General features: G+C 39.6%; 1 non-coding gene across 1 annotated transcript; it reads right to left on the minus strand.

The window, feature by feature from the left end:
* Positions 1-1,116: 1,116 nt before the first annotated feature.
* On the minus strand, positions 1,117-1,224 carry LOC148567632 (small nucleolar RNA R71). Its single transcript, XR_015883089.1, has one exon. It is a non-coding gene; the product is annotated as a small nucleolar RNA R71 (small nucleolar RNA).
* Between the last annotated feature and the right edge of the window lie 5,211 nt (positions 1,225-6,435).

Genomic DNA, 6,435 nt, shown 5'->3' on the forward strand with positions numbered 1-6,435 from the left:
AGTCATTCATTGTGATTTTAAAAATCAAATCTTTTTCAAAACTAATTTCAATCATATCTTTTCAAAAATATCTTCTTATCATATCTTTTTCAAAAATTTGATTTTAAAATATCTTCTCTAAATTCTTATCTTCTTATCTTTTCAAAATTGATTTTCAAATTTGTTTCAACTAACTAACTAACTTTTTGTTTGTTTCTTATCTTTTTCAAAACTACCTAACTAACCCTCTCTCTCTAATTTTCGAAAATATCTTCCCTCTTTTTCAAAATTTCTTTTTAATTAACTAATTATTTTAATTTTTGATTTTAATTTTCGAAAAATTACTAACCTTTTTCGAAAACTATTTTCGAAAATCACTAACTCTTTTTCAAAAATAATTTTCAAAAATTCTCCTTCTCTCTCATCTCCTTCTATTTATTTATTCATCTACTAACACCTCACTTCACCCCACATCTCTGCTCTCCTTACCCTCGTGTTTCTTTCTTTACATTACATTCTTTTCTTCTTCTACTCACACAGGAGAACCTCTATACATGTGGTAAAAAGGATCCCTATTATTATTTTTCTGTCCCTCTTTTTCATACGAGTAGGAGCAAGGACAAGAACATTCTTGTTGAAGCAGATCCAGAACCTGAAAGGACTCTGAAGATGAAACTAAGAGAAGCTAAATTACAACAATCCAGCAAGCACCTTTCAGAAATTTTCGAACAGGAAGAGGAGATGGCAGCTGAAAATAATAATAATGCAAGGAAGATGCTTGGTGACTTTACTGCACCTAATTCCAATTTACATGGAAGAAGCATCTCCATTCCTGCCATTGGAGCAAACAATTTTGAGCTAAAACCTCAATTAGTTTCTTTGATGCAACAGAACTGCAAGTTTCATGGACTTCCATCTGAAGATCCTTTTCAGTTCTTAACTGAATTTTTGCAGATCTGTGATACTGTTAAGACTAATGGAGTAGATCCTGAAGTCTACAGGCTCATGCTTTTCCCTTTTGCTGTGAGAGACAGAGCTAGAATATGGTTGGACTCTCAACCTAAGGATAGCCTGAACTCTTGGGATAAGCTGGTCAAGGCTTTCTTAGCGAAGTTCTTTCCTCCTCAAAAGCTGAGTAAGCTTAGAGTGGATGTTCAAACCTTCAGACAGAAAGAAGGTGAATCCCTCTATGAAGCTTGGGAGTGATATAAAGAACTGACCAAAAAGTGTCCTTCTGACATGCTTTCAGAATGGACCATCCTGGATATATTCTATGATGGTCTATCTGAATTGGCTAAAATGTTATTAGATACTTTTGCAGGTGGATCCATTCACCTAAAGAAAACGCCTGCAGATGCTCAAGAACTCATTGACATGGTTGCTAATAACCAGTTCATGTACACTTCTGAGAGGAATCCTTTGAGTAATGGGACGCCTATGAAGAAGGGAGTTCTTGAAATTGATACTCTGAATGCCATACTGGCTCAGAATAAAATATTGACTCAGCAAGTCAATATGATTTCTCAGAGTCTGAATGGAATGCAAGCTGCATCCAACAGTACTCAAGAGGCATCTTCTGAAGAAGAAGCTTATGATCCTGAAAACCCAGCAATAGCAGTGGTGAATTACATGGGTGAACCTTATGGAAACACCTATAACCCCTCATGGAGAAATCACCTAAATCTCTCATAGAAGGATCAACAAAAGCCTCAACAAGGCTTTAATAATGGTGGAAGAAACAGGTTTAGCAATAGCAAGCCTTTTCCATCATCCACTCAGCAACAGACAGAGAATTTTGAACAAAATACCTCTAATTTAGCAAACTTAGTCTCTGATCTGTCCAAGGCCACTGTAAGTTTCATGAATGAAACAAGGTCCTCAATTAGAAATTTAGAGGCACAAGTGGGCCAGTTGAGTAAGAAGATCACTGAAACTCCTCCTAGTGCTCTCCCAAGTAATACAGAAAAAAATCCAAAAGGAGAGTGCAAGGCCATTAATATAACCACCATGGCCGAACCTGTAAGGGAGGGAGAGGACGTGAATCCCAAGGAGGAAGACCTCCTAGGACGTCTAGTGATCAATAAGGAGTTTCCTTTGAGGAACTAAAGGAATCTGAGGCTCAACTAGAGACCATAGAGATTCCATTAAACCTCCTTATGCCATTCATGAGCTCTAATGAGTATTCCTCTTCTGAAGAGAATGAGGATGATACTAAGGAGCAAGTTACCAAGTACCTTGGTGCAATCATGAAGCTGAATGCCAAATTATTTGGTATTGAGACTTGGGAAGATGAACCTCCCTTGTTCACCAATGAACTAAGTGATCTGGATCAACTGACATTGCCTCAGAAGAAACAGGATCCTGGAAAGTTCTTAATACCTTGTACCATAGGCACCATTATCTTTGAAAAGGCTCTGTGTGACCTTGGTTCAGGGATAAACCTCATGCCCCTCTCTGTAATAGAGAAACTGGGAATCTTTGGGGTGCAAGCTGCTAAAATCTCATTAGAGATGGCAGACAATTCAAGAAAACAGGCTTATGGACAAGTAGAGGACATATTAGTAAAGGTTGAAGGCCTTTACATCCCTGCTGATTTCATAATCCTAGATACTGGGAAGGATGAGGATGAATCCATCATCCTTGGAAGACCCTTCCTAGCCACAGCAAGAGCTGTGATTGATGTTGACAGAGGCGAATTAGTCCTTCAATTGAATGAGGACTCCCTTGAGTTTAAAACTCAAGGACATCCTTCTGTAAACATGGAAAAGAGGCACAGTAAGCTTCTCTCAAAACAGAGTCAACCAGAGCCCCCACAGTCAAACTCTAAGTTTGGTGTTGGGAGGCCACAACCAAACTCTAAGTTTGGTGTTGAACTCCTATATCCAAACTCTAAGTTTGGTGTTGGGGAGTCTCAACAATGCTCTGAACATCTGTGAGGCTCCATGAGAGCCCACTGTCAAGCTATTGACATTAAAGAAGCGCTTGTTGGGAGGCAACCCAATTTTTATTTATCTAATTTTAATTTATTTTTATTGTTATTTCATGTTTTATTAGGTTCATGATCATGTGGAGTCACAAAATAAATCAAAAAAATTAAAAACAGTATCAAAAACAGCAGAAGAAAAATCACTCCCTGGAGGAAGGGCTTACTGGCGTTTAAACGCCAGTAAGGAGCATCTGTCTGGCATTCAACTCCAGAACAGAGCATGTTTCTGGCGTTGAACGCCAGAAACAAGCAGCATCCTGGCGTTCAGACGCCAGAAATGCACAGTGAGGAAAGCTGGCGCTGAACGCCATAAACAAGCATCTGGGCGTTGAACGCTCAGAACAAGCATCAATTCGGTGTTTAAACGCCAGAATTGCAAGCAAAGGCATTTTACATGCCTAATTGGTGCAGGGATGCAATTCCTTGACACCTCAGGATCTGTGGACCCCACTGGAACACCTCAGCATCTGTGGACCCCACAGGATCCCCACCTACCACCACTCATTCTCTTCCCTCTTCTCAATGTTCATCCTCTCTTCCCAATAAACACTCTTCCCCAAAACTCTTCACCAATCACCTCAATCTATCTTCCCTATCACCACTTCACCACTCACATCCATCCACTCTTCCCCATAAACCTACCTCATAAACCCCACCTACCTTCAAAATTCAAAATCAATTTCCCACCCAAAACCCACCCTTATGGCCGAATCTTACCCCCCTTCCTTCCCTATATATAGCCCTCAATTTTTCTTCATTTTCACACAAAACAACCCTCTCTTCCCCTCCTTGGCCGAAACACATCTCTCTCTCCCTCTTCTCCATTTCTTCTTCTTCTTCATCTATTCTTTCTTCTCTTGCTCGAGGGCGAGCAATATTCTAAGTTTGGTGTGGTAAAAGCATAAGCTTTTTGTTTTTCCATTACCATTGATGGCACCCAAGACTGGAGAATCCTCTAGAAAAGGGAAAGGGAAGACAAAAGTTTCCACCTCCGAGTCATGGGAGATGGAAAGATTCATCTCCAAAGCTCATCAAGACCACTTCTATGATGTTGTGGCCAAGAAGAAGGTGATCCCCGAGGTCCCTTTCAAGCTCAAGAGAAATGAGTATTCGGAGATCTGACATGAAATCCAAAGAAGAGGTTGGGAAGTTCTAACAAAACCCATCCAACGAGTCGGAATTCTAATGGTTCAAGAGTTCTATGCCAATGCATGGATCACTAGGAACCATGATCAAAGTAAGAACCCGAACCCAAAGAATTATCTCACCATGGTTCGGGGGAAATACTTAGATTTTAGTCCGGAAAACGTGAGGTTGGCGTTTAACTTGCCCATGATGCAAGGAGATGCGCGCCCCTACACTAGAAGGGTCAACTTTAATCAAAGGTTGGACCAAGTCCTCATGGACATATGTGTGGAAGGAGCTCAATAGAAGATTGACTCCAAAGGCAAGCCGGTTCAATTAAGAAGACTGGACCTCAAGCTTGTGTCTAGAGGATGGTTGGAGTTCATCCAATGCTCCATCATCCCCACTAGCAACCGATCTGAAGTTACTGTGGATCGGGCCATCATGATCCATAGCATCATGATTGGAGAGGAAGTAGAAGTTCATGAAGTCATCTCCCTTGAACTCTACAAAATAGCCGAAAAGTCCTCCCCCATGGCAAGGCCAGCTTTCCCTCATCTTATTTGCCATCTATGTTACCCAGCTGGAGCTTTCATAGAAGGAGACATTCCCATTGAGGAAGAAAAGCCCATCACTAAGAAAAGGATGGAGCAAGCAAGAGAGCCCATTCATGGATCTCAAGAAACGCATGAAGCTCATCACCATGAGATCTCGGAGATGCCTCAAATGCATCTTCCTCCACAAAACTATTGGGAGCAAATCAACACCTCCCTAGGAGAATTAAGTTCCAAACATGGGACAACTAAGGGTGGAACATCAAGAGCACTCCATTATCCTTCATGAAATTAGAGAAGATCAAAAAACAATGAGGGAGGAGCAACAAAGGCAAGGAAGAGACATAGAAGAGCTCAAGGACACCATTGGTTCCTCAAGAAGGAAACGCCACCATCACTAAGGTGGACTCATTCCTTATTCTTACATTCTCTGTTTTTCGTTTTCTATGTTAAGTGCTTATCTAAGTTTGTGTCTTACTACATGATCATTAGTATTTAGTAACTTTGTCTTAAAGTTATGAATGTCCTATGAATCCATCACCTCTCTTAAATGAAAAATGTTTTAATTCAAAAGAACAAGAAGTACATGAGTTTCGAATTTATCCTTGAACTTAGTTTAATTATATTAATGTGGTGATAGTGCTTCTTGTTTTCTGAATGAATGCCTGAACAGTGCATATGTCTTTTGAAGTTGTTGTTTAAGAATGTTAAATATGTTGGCTCTTGAAAGAATGATGACAAGGAGACATGTTATTTGATAATCTGAAAAATCATAAAAATGATTCTTGAAGCAAGAAAAAGCAGCAAAGAACAAAGCTTGCAGAAAAAAAATAGCAAAAAAAAAAAAAAATAGAGAGAAAAAGCAAGTAGAAAAAGCCAAAGCTCTTAAAACCAAGAGGCAAGAGCAAAAAGCCAATAGCCCTTAAAACCAAAAGGCAAGGGTAATAAAAAGGATCCCAAGGCTTTGAGCATCAGTGGATAGGAGGGCCTAAAGGAATAAAATCTTGGCCTAAGCGGCAAAACCAAGCTGTCCCTAACCATGTGCTTGTGGCGTGAAGGTGTCAAGTGAAAACTTGAGACTGAGCGGTTAAAGTCAAGGTCCAAAGCAAAAACAGAGTGTGCTTAAGAACCCTGGACACCTCTAATTGGGGACTTTAGCAAAGCTGAGTCACAATCTGAAAAGGTTCACCCAATTATGTGTCTGTGGCATTTATGTATCCAGTGGTAATACTGGAAAACAAAGTGCTTAGGGCCACGGCCAAGGCTCATAAAATAGCTGTGTTCAAGAATCATCATACTGAACTAGGAGAATCAATAACACTATCTGAACTCTGAGTTCCTATAGATGCCAATCATTCTGAACTTCAATGGATAAAGTGAGATGCCAAAACTATTCAAGAGGCAAAAAGCTACAAGTCTCGCTCATCTGATTGGAGCTATGTTTCATTGATAGTTTGGAATTTATAGTATATTCTCTTCTTTTTATCCTATTTGATTTTCAGTTGCTTGGGGACAAGCAACAATTTATGTTTGGTGTTGTGATGAGGGGATAATTTATACACTTTCTGGCATTGTTTTTAGTATGTTTTTAGTAGAATCTAGTTACTTTTAGGGATGTTTTCATTAGTTTTTATGTTAAATTCATATTTCTGGACTTTACTATGAGTTTGTGTATTTTTCTATGATTTCAGGTATTTTCTAGCTGAAATTGAGGGACTTGAGCAAAAATCAGATTCAGAGGTTGAAGAAGGACTGCTGATGCTGTTGGATTCTGACCTCCCTGCACTCAAA

The sequence above is a fragment of the Arachis ipaensis genome, chromosome B4 (assembly GCF_059453495.1).
Source record: "Arachis ipaensis isolate K30076 ecotype BB chromosome B4, ASM5945349v1, whole genome shotgun sequence".
Taxonomy (NCBI): domain Eukaryota; kingdom Viridiplantae; phylum Streptophyta; class Magnoliopsida; order Fabales; family Fabaceae; genus Arachis; species Arachis ipaensis.